Here is an 18,835-nt window from a genome sequence, read left to right on the forward strand (position 1 = left end):
CTTTTAATATAATTCCCTTTAAAAACCCAAGGAATTGTTTTAAAAAACCTAGCAGTTTAAGACATCTCATGTTGAATCAAGTTCTTAAAGCTAGGATGTTGGAAGCTAAGTGTGATATCTTAACAGTCCTACCCCATAATCACTAATGATCTACAGTGTTACAAATTGTGCTTACAACTTACAGTTAATGCACCCACACTTTCCCTTGCTCTTTCAGGCCCAAATTAAATAAGGAAGATGAAGCACCTGGAACCAGCTCTAGAACATAGAACCATGTTCTATGTTGCCCTCGTCCTGTTTTGCCTTATGAAGCACCTGAGCCTCATTAGATAAATCAAGCTGTGAGTTGATCTGTGGCTATTTGTTGCCTAGACAGTAGCTGGCAGGGTGGATTAAACAGTGGGAAGGGGTCTTCTAGCATCGTTCACTATCCTTATGATGATTCACCATATAGGAGGTTGTGTATGGCACTGAATGACATAAGAGTTCAAAATTTATTCTGAATTTGGAATTGCAACATGATGCATGAGAGAAAAATAATTGCAGCAGACATCTGGGGTTGCTTTGGAACCTGAGATGATAAGGGGGCAGTGATGTGGATGGGTAAAGCATTACTTTGCTTCAAACTGCCCCCTACTAATGTCATTTCACAACAGAAAATATGTATGGGCCAAGATTTGTGAACTTAATAAGGTAACCTGATATTCTATGTCCTCTTGCAACCTTTTAGACGGGGAGATCTGTTGACCTATACATGCACTGAATCAATCCACCCATTCCTCCTCAAAATCATCACCCTTATCACCTCTAAACTGCCGTGGTCCAGCTTTCTTGGTCCCTGTGGTCAATCAGCTGGATTGCTTACCAAACATGCTTTCATGTTTCATTACTGGTATTGTCATCCAGTACAACTACACATATCACCCCCCAAGCAGCAATGGTACTACTCACATGTAATGCATCAGCCCAGACCCTACCCCACTGTTTAACCCAAGTTAAACCCAGATGTTGAACTACAACTCCCATCATCCCTGGTCATTAGCCATACTTTCTGGAGCTTTTAAATTGTAGTTCAGCAACATCTGGTGATCTAAAGGTTCTTTACAACTGGCTTAGCCCATCCTGCCAGTTACTGACATAAGCAACAAGTGTTTATACTCCACCTTTTTGTGTAGTTTCAGGTATTTACCCCTTTTATCCTTAAAACAACTGAGAGAAGGAAATCATCCAGTGTCTCATCCAGTTATCCGGTGTGCTTTGTGCCCAAGCAGGAATTTTAATACAGCTCCAAATCCAACACAAACCAGTTTATCATAGTGGCTCTAAGCATGCTTTAACTACCCGACACAGTCACAATTTGCTTCCTTTGTTGTGTTGGTGGAGTATAAACACCTGCTTGTGTTGGTGGAGTGTAAACACCTGTTTGACTAGGCATGCAAAGTTTTATCTCCACAACTGCACAAAACAACACATTAAAGACCTTAATCCTGTGCCCTTTGTACAAAATCACTACATGTAATTCACAGTAACTGCCTTGGATTAACAACTTTCCTGATTCTATACACATAAATAACATGGATTGGAGTTCCTACATAATGCATACTAATTGAAAGCATGGGGAGTATCCTCTGCTCACTCCTTTTTGACCTCCCTATTTTTTAGTGTGGTATGGTAGTTAGAGAGTAACTAATCCCATCTAAATGATCCTGAATATGAACCTTTGTATTTCTTCACCTAATTCCTTCTGAAGATCAGAAGGAGCTTCTGTCCCTGTACTGAATCTGGCCCCCCACTTTCCATCCCTAGAGGCAAGAAAAGGGTGTGAATGTGAAGCGTCTTCAGCAGTGGGCCTTGGCATCCATCAGGAGTCTGATCTGCCATACAATGATACCTCGTGTTACGTACCGTCCCCTTTGCAAACACTTCGGGTTACGCACTCCGCTAACCCGGAAGTAGGTCTCCTTGTTGCGAACTTCGCCCCGGGATGTGAGTGGAAGTTGTGCTCCGGCGGCGCACGCACAGCAGGAAGCACCATTAGCAAAAGCGCGCCTCATTTTATGAGTGGTTTCTGGTTACAAACGGACCTCTAGAACCAATTACTGTAGGTTCATAACCAGAGGTACCACTGTACTCCCTTGTCAAAACAAGCTGGTGACAAGAGCAGTAAACATTCCTCCACCTACCTAGTAGTTTGCCTGTCTTTCCTCATGGATTCTTCAGTGTTTAGTTTTGATCTGGGTACTCCAGAGAACAAAGGCAATCAAAATGAATTCAGTGATCTATAATATGAAAAGTAAGGGAAGCACATGAAAGAGTACAGCCCCTTAAATCTGTTCCCATGAAATTTCTCCTGGGAACACTGGAGGAAGGTTTGAGAACACTGATTAATGTAGATTTAGGCCTGATACTCAGCCCTGGTGTGGCAGTTAGGCTGGTAGCTTTGCTTTATATAAGCATCTTCCTCCCACTTTTTAATTGGCTATTTAAAAGGTAACTCATACTTTTAATTACAGATAGGTAGCCGTGTTGGTCTGCCATAGTCAAAACAAAAAAAATTCCTTCCAGTAGCACCTTAAAGACCAACTAAGTCAGTTCTTGGTATGAGCTTGGTACTGTGTATCTGAAGAAGTGTGCATGCACACGAAAGCTCATACCAAGAACTGACTTAGTTGGTCTTTAAGGTGCTACTGGAAGGAATTTTTTTTGTCATACTTTTAAAAACAACTTGTATTTATTGAACACCCTACATCTTTTTTTCCTCCCCAGATGAGTATGGATGGTGTATAAGATCAGAATTCAAGAGATTCTGCTTAAGGGTCAACACCCAGCTCTCCCCCGCCCCGAGCTTTCTATGTACTCTTAAAAGCAGCCTCTGGAGGAGTATCAAGGTTGCAGCACTGCAGAAGAAGGACTTAACCTTATCCCATGCTGTTTTCCTGATCTAAAGGTGGGGCAAATAGCAGCTTTGGAGAGGGCTGTTTACATCAATCCAAATCAGTTACTTTTAAGAAAAAATAGAAACATCCTCTCATCAAGTTTGGCCTCTTAAAATACTTTTGTTACAGGAAACTTTTAAGACATTGGCATTATCTAAGTATGTTAATGAATTAATTTACTTTTTCAAACACACTTAGTTAACATTAAGGAACCTAAAATGTGGGCAGGTCCACCAGGCTATATTGGTCCACTTCCCTTTTTTCCTTTTGGCCCAGAGGACTTCAATATTCTTAATTTCTTTGTGCACATGAGCAAAACTAATTTCCCCAGAACTGTGCTTAAGCTTCCCCTTTTCAGCAATTGTAGTAAAATCATCTCAATAAAACTAACAGCTTGTATTAATTCCTGCTCCCACCTGAACAATTTAACCTTATTAAGAACAGCAATTCCTCTTAATTGACCAAAATAAAATTGGTGCATATTCACCAGTCCACTTCTGTCTCCTAATTTTTCTAATTCAGACACTTGTTCACATAAAACAGTAAGGCTGCATATAATTTATGCACCTGAAAAAGTCAAAATCCTCTTGTATTGGACAATCGTTCACTAAACAATAATAGGTGAGCACTCTGCACTCTGGATTTCTGTCACATTATTATTCGTGTGTATGATATCTTTAAAAACTAATAAGCCTTAGATATAGATATGATTTTGGAAAATGACAAATACTGAATAGAAAAGATGATTTCATGGTAGCTGAATAGCTGAAAGTGGACATTTTTGTTTCCTAGTATTGTGACTTCACTGAAGCAGCAGTAGCAGCTCAACTCTCTTCCAGTCCCCTCCTTTCTACTCAATCCCCCTTTAAGCATCTCATTCACCGTATGGTGTAGCTTTTTAACACTACCCCCAGCTGAGTATAACACTTCATGAATAATAGCATTAGGAAGCAAGACTACAAAGTACTGCAAATACAAGAACAGTTGCATCTACAGTGATACAAAGCTTTAAACTATTCTTTTTGCTCTGAAATAAAAAAGTAGACTTTTGTGTAGGGAAAGACAAGCGACACCACTGAAAAATCCCCACACAGCATTTTATTCAATTTCCTATAGTTCTGTCAAGAAATAATATTTGGTTTTGCTATATAGCCATCACCATGATAATGTTTATTGAGGTTAGAGGATGGATTTCAAAAATTAATCATATCTGAGCTTGCACATATTTTGAGTAGAAATATAATTTAAAGTGATGTCTCTTAAAGATTTTTACAACAACAGCATTTATATCCAAGTGCATTTGCTTAGATTTCTATTTAGTGAAAATTAGTATGCAGGTAGTGTTCTGAAACCATAATACCACATTTGTTGTAAATGTCCATTTTATTGTGCATTCATGACAATTTGTGCTCATGATGATATCAGGGTGGTCACACATGATCCTGCTTTCTATACTGTTTATGCTTGCAAAGGTTCTGGGGTAGTCACATGGCTTCATTTCTAAACAGTGCATATCCCATCACTTCTAGCTGAAATCCTGTAACTTGTTATCCCACAAATATTCTGGTTTATTTTTTACCTGTTTTTGGTACAATAATGTAGAAGCATTGCAGAACAAGTAATCAAGCAGAATAAACCCACTACTGGTGCGCTATGACCATGTCAAGAATAGATGTGCAACACTGGTGTCAGAAGTGGGGTTTCCTGGAGGAAGGGCCTGTGAGTAAGGTGCGCCTGTGCTGAAATAGGCGAAATATCTACAGACCTTGAGCAGCTTGAGAGAATAGAACAACATCAGAACAAGCAGTTTGAGCAGATGCTCTAGCAGCAGCAGTGGTGACAGATGGAGCAGCAGAACCAGTTGTTTGATATAATAGAGCCACGACTAGCAGAGTGGTAGGGAAGTCTCCATGGAGTGGAAAGTGTGACTCCATGCAACGTGCGAGCGTGCTTGATGTGATGCTACAGGGGATTAAAAGTGACCCAGGAGCACAGCTGCATGGCATCCAGAGGGAAGGGGTGGCCAAAGATCCAGAGCATGGATGGGCAGCTATGAGGCTTGGACTCCAAAGGGCTGCAGTCATTAGCTGAAGGCAAGGGGGAAGACAATGCTTCAGAGAAGTGTGCACTGCCTGAAGCCAAGGAAATGCTGATTAATTTCTCTACTCCTTGGGAGCCTGCTGTGGAAAAGGAGCAGGAGGGATTGGGGGTGCCTGTAAGTGTGCAGTGGCTGTTGTTAATTGATTTCTTCACCCCCTGTGTGCTTTCTGTGGAAGAGAGGGAGCAGGAAGAATCAGTGCCTGTGGAGATGCCAGAAGATGAGGTGTGTGTGAGAGAGAGCAAAAGGAAAGTAAATTAAGCAAGGCCATTAGGAAGACTACAGAGGATCAAAGGGACGCTTTGCAAAAAAGTAAATGGGTGAAGCCCCTCAAGAGCTTAGGGTTGAGAGGAGTTACGTGACAGAAAAGCAAAAAGGCAGAAAGCAGGGCATGATGGCTAATGTCTATTTGAAAGAGGCAAGACCCTCTTGGAGTGTAATGTAAGGAACCCCTCTATCATATGCTCTGGTTGTTAATATGTATAAATAAACCATATATCTAAAGACACCACTGTCTGCGGTGCCTCATTTTCCAAAAGAAACAGACCCTGAGTCTAGAACTCCCTGGAATCTTGCTCCACTCAGAGATTGAGGGTGGTATGCAACAATATTCTCCTGTAAATGTTTGTGTTCATTACAGCTTATGGCTGAAACCAATTAAGTGAAATTGGCTGTATCTTGGTGCTAGGTATTGGTGGGGGCAAGGGAGACAAGTGATTGTTTAATAATAAAAAGAACAGTTATTAATAACTGATGTTTACTTAATTCTAACTGAAATATGCAGAGCTTTTACAGTTCAAAATATGGCAGATATTAATATATTTTATTGTACTATTTAGTATTCATATTTTTCCTTTCTTCTATAAACTGTGTCCAGAGGACAGAATAATTGTGTCCTAAATCTTCTCTTGCTTTTAGAAACATTTCCCTCCCTTAACTGGATTTCACTTTTACATAACTGAAAACATTCACTGAAGGGCACAGTTCAAGTTTGATTTCTTTTCAGAAAATTGCAGAAGTTGACCCTTCTGGTCCCAAGACCTTTCCTAATGGTAGATGTCTTTCCTTCATTACCACTTTCCTTAATGAAGCATTAGAAAGGATCAGCTATGTCAGAAAATTGTATGGGCTCTACTGTCAGGCTATAGGAGAGAAATGGAAGCTTAATTGAAGAAGAAATACATTTCAAATTGACCTGCAATTCAATCCTATCCCTCTGGATGTAGATAAGATTACTACTACTCAGTCCCTTACACTGGTGTAATTTAGAGTTTGTTTAAGGGTATTTTTATGCCCTTGTAACCATAAACCTGGGACGCGGGTGGCGCTGTGGGTTGAACCACAGAGCCTAGGGCTTGCCAATCAGAAGGTGTGCGGTTCGAATCCCTGCGATGGGGTGAGCTCCCATTGCTCTGTCCCTGCTCCTGCCAACCTAGCAGTTCAAAAGCACGTCAAAGTGCCAGTAGATAAATAGGTACCGCTCCGGCGGGAAAGTAAACGGCGTTTCCGTGCGTTGCTCTGGTTCGCCAGAAGCGGCTGAGTAATGCTGGCCACATGACCCGGAAGCTGTACGCCGGCTCCCTCAGCCAATAAAGCGAGATGAGCGCCGCAACCCCAGAGTTGGTCACGACTGGACCTAACGGTCAGGGTTCCCTCTACCTTTACCTAACCATAAAGCAGAGTAAGTGCTACATTGCCTCACCTCACAGGGTTGTTGTAAGGATAAAATGCGGAGGGAAGAACCTTGTACACCATCTTGAGCTCCTTGGAGGAAAGATGAAATATAAATGTAAGAAATAAATAAAAATAATGTTAACTTGCCAAGGAAAAGAAACTGGCAGTGCTGGGGAGGATTGGAAGAGTAGCCAGCTTAGCAGGATCTTTTCCTCCACCAAGTTTAAACCCACCTCTCTGTGCTGGCATAAACTTATGACAGTACAACAGCTATCATAACTAAATATGCACCCACTGGAGTTAATAGGCTAATTTCATTTCCATGCTTTTCCTTTTCCCCCTCTCCAAGTCACAGCAGGATCCATGCAGACTAGATTTACTCATTCCTGTCATATTGTAAATATGTGTTCACAGGCCTCTCTTCATGGAGAGGAAAATGAGATACCTTCCCCCGTTAAATATTCATTGAAAATCCAGTTTGAACATGCTACTATTGAAATTTTTTTAAGAATCAGCAGCGTGCACTGTTCCTGTTAAGACAGAAGATAGTGTATCCCTGCAGCCACATTCACTTCAAGTTGCTGGGGGAAAGAAATACTTGGTAGCTCTCCAGAAGTATTTTTGCACCTTGCCAAATGGAGCTGTTGAAGAATCCAAGCTAGCAATCTCTCAAACTGAATGAAATTAGACTTTAATGTTGGGCATTGCTTTTCAGTCAAATACATTTGAAAGGGATTCTTTAGTGAGGGATAATAAAAAAAAGTTATTAGCTAGCAGCTGAACATTTGTTCTGAATATTATTGAGCCCTAGATTCTCTGTAAGCATCTTGGGATGCGTGAAATTCAGTTTGTAATCCCCCCCCCCTTTTCTGTGTCATTAAATGCTCTTAGAACAATGTCTTCCTAATGACAGAAAAGCAACTTTATAACAACTTTTTTCTTTCTCCTTCCCAATCTTTTGTCGTGAAGGACTTTGGCAGGAACTGTCCTACTATTCATCTTTATAAGCTACTTTGGGAGCCCTTTTAACTGAAGAGCAGGTTAAAATCCTTCAAATAAATAAATAGAATTGATTTTTGGGTCTTACCAAATAACAAAACATAAAATACAAGATGAGGTTAACTTACATTGTGGAGAAGACTTGTATTATAAGACTAATGAGGGCTCTATTCTTACGTTGCTATCTCAAAATGTATAATGTGGACACAAAACTGCTTTCATCTCACTACTGACCCATCTACTTCATTATGCTGTATTCTAGCTCTCCACAGTAGAAGAGCTTCCTGAAAATAAGATACAAGGATTTGACCCCAGCACCTTCTACATGTGAAGATACATATGTTCTACTATTCAGCTGTTTCCCACGCCAGTCTATAAGCCAGTACTTTGAAAGCAGAAAAAAAGCTTCTGCAGATTTTAGTATACAAAGCAGTTCCCATTTGTACAAACATATAAATTCAGTAGTGATCACCTTTCAAATGTGTATGCCCATTGGATCCTGGGAACCTCATAAAAATGGCACATTTCTGTCCTTCATGATTGGTGAGGTATATTTTTGAAAGCTTCAGGGAAGATGCCTAAATCCACCGAGTAATCAGAAGCAGGCTTCTATGTGTGGCCTGTTGACTTGTCCATGGAATTTTCTTGGCAAGGATACTGGAGTGGCTTGCCGGTTCCTGCTCCAGATGGATCATGTTTGGTCCCTGCTTATTTAACTTATATGCAGAATTCATCATGTGAAAGGCTGGGCTGGATGAATCCCAAGCCGGAATTAAGATTGCCGGAAGAAATATCAACAACCTCAGATATGCAGATGACACAACCTTAATGGCAGAAAGTGAGGAGGAATTAAAGAACCTTTTAATGAGGGTGAAAGAGGAGAGTGCAAAATATGGTTTGAAGCTCAAACATCAAAAAAAACAAAGATCATGGCCACTGGTCCCATCACCTCCTGGCAAATAGAAGGGGAAGAAATGGAGGCCGTGAGAGATTTTACTTTCTTGGGCTCCATGATCACTGCAGATGGTGACAGCAGTCACGAAATTAAAAGACGCCTGCTTCTTGGGATAAAAGCAATGACAAACCTAGACAGTATCTTAAAAAGCAGAGACATCACCTTGCCAACAAAGGACCACATAGTTAAAGCTATGGTTTTCCCAGTAGTGATGTGTGGAAGAGAGAGCTGGACCGTAAAGAAGGCTGATTGCCGAAGAATTTATGCTTTTGAATTATGGTGCTGGAGGAGACTCTTGAGAGTTCCATGGACTGCAAGAAGATCAAACCTATCCATTCTTAAGGAAATCAGCCCTGAGTGCTCACTGGAAGGACAGATTGTGAAGCTGAGGCTCCAATTCTTTGGCCACCTCATGAGAAGAGAAGACTCCCTGGAAAAGACCCTGATGTTGGGAAAGATTGAGGGCACAAGGAGAAGGGGACGACAGAGGGTGAGATGGTTGGACAGTGTTCTCGAAGCTACCAGCATGAGCTTGACCAAACTGCGGGAGGCAGTGGAAGACAGGCCTTTGATAATATCTCTTGGAAATTTATGAAGGGAAATCTAAAAGAAATGGGAGTGGGACGGGGTTTTGAGAATGGGATTGATGCAATATATTCAGAGCAAAAGGCTAAACTGATAGTTAACAATGTGGTTACAGAAGAGTTTAAAATTGAAAAAGGAACACGACAAGGCTGCCCTATTTCCCCCTTGCTATTTATTTCGGTTCTGGAGGTGCTCTTGAATATGATTAGAGGGGACCGGTTGGTGAAAGGAATTCAGGTCGGAGCGAAACAATATAAACTTAAAGCTTTTGCAGATGACCTAGTTTTGACCCTGCAGGAGCCAGAATCTAGTACGAAAAGAGTACTACAACTGATTCAAGACTTTGGTCGGGTGGCGGGATTTAAATTAAACAAACAGAAAACCAAGGTGTTGGGGAAAAATTTGACAGATACAGAGTCAGAACGGTTTCAGAGAGAGACAGAACTAACTGTGGTTAAAAAAGTAAAGTACCTAGGGGTAAACATAACAGCAAAAAATCTGAGTCTATTTAAGGATAACTATGAAAAATGTTGGTCTGAAATTAAGAGAGACTTGGACAGTTGGACAAAATTGAAGCTTTCTTTGCTAGGCCGAATTGCTGCTATTAAGATGAATGTATTGCCAAAAATGTTGTTTTTGTTTCAAACACTACAGATTGTGGACAAGACGGAGTGCTTCCGGAAGTGGCAGAGAGATATCTCTAAATTTGTCTGGCAGGGCAAAAAGCCCAGAATTAAGTTTAAGATATTAACTGATGCGAAAGAAAGAGGGGGCTTTGCCCTGCCAGACCTAAAGTTGTACTATGAAGCCGCAGCTTTCTGCTGGCTAAAAGACTGGCTACTTCTCGAAGACACTGATGTACTGGACCTGGAAGGTTTTAACAATGTTTTTGGTTGGCATGCATACTTATGGTATGATAAGGTTAAGAGCAATAAGGCCTTTAAGAACCATATTGTCAGGAAAGCAGTGTTTAATGTCTGGACAAAATACAAAGACTTATTGGAAAACAAAACTCTAAGGTGGCTTTCACCTCTGGAAGCTAAGGCCCGAAAAAGACCCAATATGGAGGCCAAATGGCCAAAATATTGGGAAATATTAGAAAAAGATGGAGACAATTGGAAATTGCAGAGTTTGGAGAAAATGAAGGACAAAGTGCGAGACTGGTTACATTATGCTCAGATTAAAGAAGTCTTTAAAAACGACAAAAAGCTAGGGTTCCAGGTGGAGAAATCGAAGTTGGAAACAGAACTGTTAGAACCAAAGACTAAGGTACTCTCAAGAATGTATAACTTGCTGTTAAAATGGAACACACAAGATGAAATGGTTAAATCAGCTATGATAAAGTGGGCACAGGACATTGGGTATAATATCATGTTTGAGGACTGGGAAAGGTTGTGGACCACTGGGTTGAACTTCACTGCATGTAACGCTTTGAAGGAAAATGTAATGAAAATGATATATAGATGGTACATGACCCCAGTTAAACTTGCCAAGATATACCATTTGTCTGATAATAAATGTTGGAAATGTAAAGAAAATGAAGGAACATTCTTTCACCTCTGGTGGACCTGCCCTAGGGTGAAGGCCTTCTGGGAAATGATATATAATGAGCTGAAAAAGGTATTTAAGTATACCTTCACTAAGAAACCAGAGGCCTTCCTTTTGGGCATTGTCGGTCAGAAGGTGTTAAAGAAGGACCGAACATTTTTCATGTATGCAACAACGGCAGCAAGGATACTTATCGCCAAGAATTGGAAAACTCAAGATCTACCCACGCTGGAAGAGTGGCAGATGCAACTGATGGACTATATGGAACTAGCTGAGATGACTGGCAGAATCCGAGACCTGGGAGAGGAGAGGGTCGAAGAAGATTGGAAGAAATTCAAGACTTATTTAAAAAAATATTGTAATTTGGTTGAATGTTAAGAAAGGATGCTAGATCATAAATAATTGTGCACCACTAAACTAGATGGAATTAAGATGATAAGTAAGTTTGAGGAAAATTATAAATCTATTGGAGAACTAACAGATTATATTTAAATGAACCTGACACAAGAGTGTAAACAAGATGATAAATTGCGGGCAAGAATTGACAATGATGCAAATGGGAGCGGGAGGTGTGAGGGAGTCCAAAGATGTTAAGAAAGTATGTTATATGTTATACTGTTTTTTATCTTTGCATTTTTATTCAAAAATCTTAATAAAATATTTATATAAAAAAAAGGCGTGCCTGGCGTGCTCTGGTCCATGGGGTCACGAAGAGTCGGACACGACTAAAGGACTAAACAACAACAAAATGTGTGGCGTGTCCTTCAGACTGGGTCTTATGCTCATGAGAGTGCTGTGCATAATTAAATGCTTCCAAACCCTTACCTATACTTCACTATACAGAGAAGGTTGTGTGCAATGCCACTAGCTTTGCAAAGCTGCTATCTGTTTGGAGATCAGCAGTGATGTGCACTGTCAAAGCAGCAGCAGTCTTATCTGTGTGCCTCAATATCCAGGACCCAGAGTTTCTGTGTTCCATATGGGCCAAGGGCTACTTTTTAGACTTTGGTCACTTGTCTTCCAGTCATTTGTTCCTACTGCCCAGCACATACTCATACCACTTTGCACAAAAACAAAAAGTATGCTACTATTTCAAATCACTGCAGAAGTCTTATAATACAAGTCTTCTCTACAATGTAAGTTAACCTCATCTTGTATTTTATGTTTTGTTATTTGGGACAAATCATGGAACTAGAGAATGCACACCAAAATTAATCAAAATGTGCACATTAAATTGCATCAATTATGTGAGTGCAGAGTTTGTTTCTGTGCTCTATCTTGAGCTCACTTGGAAAAGAGTTTTTTTGACATGATTAAGCAAATTCAACTTCCAGTATACCACATCTCTTATCAAATCTATCCTGTGTGACATTGTCTTTGTAATCATAATTGTTAGCAGTCCTTATATCTTTATAATTCTTAAATGTTGCAAGTCCTACCATACATACACACCTTCATTGAAGAGAGAAAGAATCCCTAACTATTCCCAATACAGTGGTACCTCAGGTTACAGATGCTTCAGGTTACAGACTCCGCTAACCCAGAAATAGTACCTCAGGTTAAGAACTTTGCTTCAGGATGAGAACAGAAATCGCACGGCTGCGGCGCGGCAGCAGCGGGAGGCCTCATTAGCTAAAGTGGTGCTTCAGGTTAAGAACAGTTTCAGGTTAAGAACGGACCTCCAGAACAAATTAAGTTCTTAACCCAAGGTACCACTGTAATCATATAGAAATGGGCACGGCAATTTTACCACAGAAGCCACATGGATAGTCAAAAAATGGAAGGGGGAGAGAAGATTATACCTGTCCTTAGGACAAAAGTGGATGTTGGATTCCTTGAGGGCACTCAGTAGAATTCTCGTTGGAGGTTTGAGAGCTAGCTAAACTTTTAAAATCTAGGGCTTTTTATCCCAATTTCAGCCAGCACATTCTAATGGAGAAGGGAGGGGCCTTTGGGATGAGCAATTCCTATAATTTCCATAATTTTATTGTGCTATTGAATTTTATCCCAGAGTTTTGTGCTTGCTTCCCACTTTGCCCATCCTGTTTAATTAACAGGTGGAAGAAGGATAGCAAAACTTGTCATCCTTGTCCGCTTCCTGTCTCAAACATTATCTTGATGGCAATCCAGTCAGGTGTTAAATAGATTTTAATGGTAGCTAGACTTACATGTGCTGATCCTTATACAAGGTGTGAGGAGATCAGGACATTTCCTGAATGCCTCTCAGGACATTTGTTTTTAAAGAGCAGACTGGTACCAGGGCTCAAGAAAGTTCATAATGGAAGGTCTCTTGTCATATACTCAATTATGTCAGTCTTTTTATTTATGGCATGATTTACAAAAACAAACCATAGAGTTCAGACTGACACATTCTTATTCACACCAGTGTAATAGGATTGTTGGCTCTCTTATTGGTTCTTCTTTTCCTTTTAAGAGCAATCAGCTACACCAAAAATTAGAAGCAGCTTTCTCTGGCATTCAGATAAGTGAAGGGGGAAGCTTCACTTGCAAAACTTCTGTATGTCTATCTGCTTTTGAAAGAACAGCAATAGGGTCATAGATAAAAATGGATGGGAACCCAAATCTGAAGACTGCTTCCATCTTACATTTAAAATAACAATGTTGACAATATGACATTTTACATCTCACCAGTGTAAATCTAGAACATTATAATGTATTTGTAATCTGATTTTGCAAAGTGCAGGATTGGTGGACTGTACAGACCAAAGGTGGCCAAGAATCTAGTTCTTCCTTAATTAGGATGGAGCTTGTTGGCATGAGGCTTAATGCTTTTAAATCTTTGAAGTAAGGTATTACACTGTTTCAAGCTGTCACAGCTTTTCTGATGGAAATTTCCCTACAAAGAAGGCTAAAGAACACTGTGGCAGGAATATAAAATGGACAGAGACTGTTGGCTTTAGTGGAACAAAATATTTATCATACCAACAAAGTATTATTTAGGGCTTCTCTTATCAGTTCTGAAATCTGAAGCATTTTTGTGAAATAGAATAAGAACCTGCATTTTGACACTCATTTGTAAGACAAGCCACAAAAGGCTGCTTTGATGTTTGAGTGGAAAAGCAAGATCATAGCTGATGATCAGACAGCTGTGCCAGTCTTCAGTATAAAGCACAATAAGCTTGCTTTATTTCAGGAATCTGTTTCTGTGGAAATAAAGCTCACTTATTTTTAATATTTTAGAAGATAAATCTTCAAAGGCAAGTATGCAAAATATTTACGTCACATTTTGTTTTCTTGAAACCTTATTTAGTCTGTTCATCATTAAATTTGAGCAAAATAATTTACTCAACGGCAAACATGATTATGTATGTTTCAAAAACAACAAAGCCCTTTTCTAGATATTTGGCCTATAGTAAAAGTATCAAATATAAAAAGGGAGGAATAGTAATTATGGTTGCCAACTGACCAGGAAAAACTTCCTTGTCTACACTTGCGTCTAAAAACAGGCTTTACCAGCAGGTAAAACTTATCACAGTATGGATGTAAGCATTTTCACCAGCAAATGTTTGAGATCAAATGGCTGTTAGTGGCAAAGAACAGAAGCAGAATAACAGCCAGCCTATGGTAAGCACTGAAAATAGAACATGCCTTTTTGTAAAGGGCACATGAGCTCCTTAATTAATATTAGTTACTTTGATTTATCCTCTTTTTCACAAGTGTAGGTGGTTTAACACAAGCTAAAGAGTGTGATTTGATCCTCAGACTGTAATATAAGATTCTGATCCTGCAAATACTTCACTAGTGCCAATCCTATGATGTAAATGCAACTGAAATATTAATAGATGAGAAAACACAAGTGTTGTGGGGGTGGCTGTGTGTGTGATTTCTGAATCAGATGGTTTGTTTGCCGTAGACGAAAAAAATCTAAAGCTGGAAAGTAATTAACTTGAAGAGTAACGTCTTTGAAGCTGCTACTTTTGCTGAAGCTTCTCATATTCATTTTTTGTAAAATAAATATAGAAGTAAAATTGTTTTGTTGTTGTTTTCCATGGCCAGTTGTCTAGTAAGTACAGGAGCCTTATAGGACATGGTTTTCTAGGCTTAAGAATGCAACAGAACTCGAGAAGGGGTTCAACCACAGTTGGAACCCACTTGCTATGAGCGAGAGTAACTTTAGAACAAATTCCCACTCAACCACTCAGGATGAAGATGATCAATGAAAATTTAAATTGGGGAGGCATAGAATTGAGCATTGTTTCATAAACCTATTAGAGATTTGAAAATGGCAAAAAGCATATAGATAGAGGCGATCTGGTCACTGGTGGAGGAAGAGGGGGCAGGGGGAGCGCATCGCCCTCAGACCACAATCCCAGCGGGGTGCCATCGTGGCTGCCCCCCCCCCCGCACTGGGCGCCACACCCCCACAGGCAGCACGTCACGCCCCAGGTCACACACCACACACCCAGGACATATGCCATGTCCCTTGCGCGTAGTGCACCACACCCCCAGGATGCGCGGCAGCCATGCCGCCACCTGCTGTCCACCCTCTGGTGCCAGAGCATGAAGCTCCACCACTGGATCCAGTTGACATAGCATACTTGGAGTTTCAAAAAGCTTTTGATAAGGGACCTCACCAAAGAGTAAGCTTAGCAGTGATGGAATGAGAGGAGAGATCATCCTGTGGATCAGGAATTCATTAAGTAGCAGAAAACAGAATAGGAATAAACCGACAGTTCTTTGAATGGAGTAATGTAGAAAGTGGAGTCCCCCAAGGATCAGTATTGAGACATAAGATTTTTAATTTGTTCATTAAAAAATCTAGAGTTAAGGGTGAGCATGTCAGAATCTCCACTACGACTGAGCTACTACTCCGGTCGAGCCTTCAGAATCTCCTCCGATTATGATTATCGACCTGAGCCTTTGATAAGGCTCCAGGCACGTTCTCCATTCAGCAGGGTATCAAAGCAGCAGAAGAGACGAGAAGTTTGAGCTACATTGCTAGGTTTTATTTCTAACTACGCAGACAGAAAAGAAATATACAGGCTCTCTCTGTAAAAGCAGAGAGCAACTCGAGACAAAGAAACAAGAATCCAGTAACATCACATCTGTCTCCTGTCTTCCGTGAGACTTCCAACCGCCTGGAATCTCTGGAATGCAAAACAGAGTCTTGTGGCTCCAAGCATTGCACAGTGGCGTAAACAGAAACCAACAGAGCAGTGTGGTGGCCACGTTTTCTGATACTAAACTGTTCAAGGTCATTAAGACAAAAATGGATTGCAAAGAGCTGCAAAAAAACCCCCTCCAAATGGAATAAATGTGGGAATGTTAAGGATAGTAGGAAAGGATATACTGAATAAGTATTATCCTTCACTCATGCTAGTGAGTGATGTAGCAGAGCAGATTCCCCTCAATATAGCAGGAAGCTAGTTTGCAGATTCATTTGAATCTCTTTAGTTAAGTAATCCAATCTGGTTTGCCCAGATGGATTATTCCTGGTGTCCCCTTTCATCCTTCTTAAAAGAATAAAGACACAAGAGTCTTTCCTTCAAAGTAACAAGACGTTTGCTCACATTTCAGTTCATGATTTGATCCCTGAAAGGCAGGCTTTAGCTAGCAGTTACATAACAAACTGAGTTTATCTCATATGGAAATTGAGCTCATGTGCTGCTGGCTGAGAGCCAGCAGACAGCAAAATTACATTATGACAGCAAGAGGGCAGCAAACAAGAGATGAGAGCAAGAGAGAAAATGGCTGCATGACTCGGCTCTTTTATGGAGTCAGTCAGGGCCATGCCCATCTCCCAGATCGCATGCAGGGGGAGGATGCTCCAGACCAGTGGAACAGGATGTTACACCGACTGGAGTAACATCCTCCTGCCTATGCCTACTCTAGGGAAATAAGGAATGTTGCATTTGACTGTTCCAATGGATTACATCCCACAATAAATGGGTGGTAGAATGGCAAATGCAGTTCAGTGTAAACAAGTGTAAAATGATACATCAGGCAATGGCTTTTTCCATCTGCTTTGCCCCACCCTCCATCCCTAGGAGTCTTCATAAGGGAGCTGTTTCCAAACAAAGAATTGTGAGAGGAAGAGGGACTTTGCACTGGCTGTAAGGCAATGGCTTTTTCCACCTGCCTTGCCCCACCCTCCAGTCCTGGGAGCCTTTCCTGGACCACGTCTTTAAGAAAAGCAGAAGACAAAAAGATGTGGGACAGTCTGTTGACTAAAAGTCTTTATGGGTGGCAGAGCCAGGCATAGAATTCCCTGCAGCTCTTGATACCCTTTTTAAAAAAAAACATTGGTGAGGTTCTGCACATTGTTAAGATCTACAAATTCCTTTGAGCACTGATGGGGTGAGATTTTTCAGATGCCTCTTATAAAATTTATTTATAGCACACCCTTTACCATGCAGTTTGTAACCCAGGGTTACTAACAGTCCGGTGCAATTAAACCATGGTGCATCTTTCACCTTAAAGACCTGAACAAAACATATTTCTGGACATAACTTCTAAAAGTATACAGTGATGACATTAGGTGGTACCTTATAGGGGAGGGCATTCCGCAACTTGGGGGTCACCACAGAGAAGGCCTTCTCACAAGCTTCACCTGGTGGTAGAGCTATCAGCAGGGTGATAGCTTTAAATATTTCTGGGTCCAGGCAGGGCCTTTTAAGGCAGGTATGATTAACCTTTGGCCCTACAGATGTTGCTGAACTACAACTCTTATCAGCTCTCACAAGCAAATTCATGACTAGGGATGATGGGAGTTGTAGTTCAGTAACATCTGAAGGGAAAATCTGCTAATGAGGAACCTGCAGGTGGTTTGGGCGATTTCTCTCATCTTAGCAGCTGGCACAAATAACATTCAGGGTCCTCAGGAGAAGGGAACGTGGCAGAACCCCTTAAACAGGGAACTCTAGGCTGAAAGTCTGGTGTTTCATTCCCTAGTACTGAGAAAACTGACTCAAGGTTGAAAACTGCCTCAAGGTTAGTAAGACTGCTAGGAAGGATCATGCTAGCCTTTCCCATCTCTCTCCTTGCCAGCCATCACAAACAATTTTCATGGTTTTCAGGTGGATCCCTTTGAGTGGGTCCCAGGCTAAAACGTGAGCAGAAAAGGCTTGGCAGTTTGGGACAATGGAGTTACTTTATGGGAACACACTTGGCTAACAACACTATGTAGAAACAATAATTAAAAACTTCAGAAGCAATATGTGATAATATACCGTATTTTTTGCTCTATAAGACTCACTTTTTCCCTCCTAAAAAGTAAAGGGAAATGTGTGTGCGTCTTATGGAGTGAATGCAGGCAGCGCAGCGAAAGCAGCGATCCCTCTTGCTCTTCTGGCTTCTGGGATTCAGAATATTTTTTTTCTTATTTTCCTCCTCTAAAAACTAGGTGCGTCTTATGGTCTGGTGTGTCTTATAGAGTGGAAAATACGGTACTAAGTAGCCTCAAAACAGCAGAGAAAAGGGATAAAAAGCTATCAAAAATTGTAATAGGACACCTTCTAACTATTAAAAACATTTCACTACAGGGGTATGGTCCCAAAACTTTCTGCAGTGTTAAGCTATAGACCTTCAAGGTAAGGATAATAATTACACCATTTGGTAGAGCTGCCATACATCCTGATTTTCCAGGACATGTCCTGTAATTTGCCTCCAAAAATGGCGTCCTGGATTATTTTTCAGAAATTGGGCAAATGCCCCGGAAAGCCATCAAAAGGTATTAAATTGTGACGAGATGCCTAAAAAAGCTCCAAAACTCAAAAATTCTTGTAGCTTTTACTAAAAAAAAGTTCAACTTTTTTTTGAAATATGGCAACCCTACTATTTGGGCACTTTGTGGCTACATCGCAAGCCACATGAGATAGAACAGAGTCTTGCTTACAGCTCTCCCTGTGTTGGAGTGTGAAATGTCCAAAGCAGCGAGCCTCCTGAATTTGTGGGAGCTCCCCACACAATTTGGAGCCTTCATGAGCCACAATTTGCATTGTGTGTGAATGCCCAAATAGGCTTATGTCTGTCCGCAGCTTAACCCCATCATCTAAGACCTATCCAACACAAATTGGTGCA

At 40.8% G+C, this 18,835-nt stretch overlaps 1 long non-coding RNA gene across 1 annotated transcript; it reads left to right on the top strand.

Annotated features, from left to right (window-relative positions):
* The first annotated feature begins 278 nt into the window (after positions 1-278).
* On the top strand, positions 279-5,540 carry LOC310827566. Its single transcript, XR_014556419.1, has 2 exons — positions 279-341; positions 2,767-5,540. It is a non-coding gene; the product is annotated as an uncharacterized lncRNA (long non-coding RNA).
* The last annotated feature ends 13,295 nt before the right edge of the window (positions 5,541-18,835 follow it).

This window comes from Podarcis gaigeae (genome assembly GCF_964106915.1).
Source record: "Podarcis gaigeae genome assembly, chromosome: 11".
Lineage (NCBI taxonomy): Eukaryota > Metazoa > Chordata > Lepidosauria > Squamata > Lacertidae > Podarcis > Podarcis gaigeae.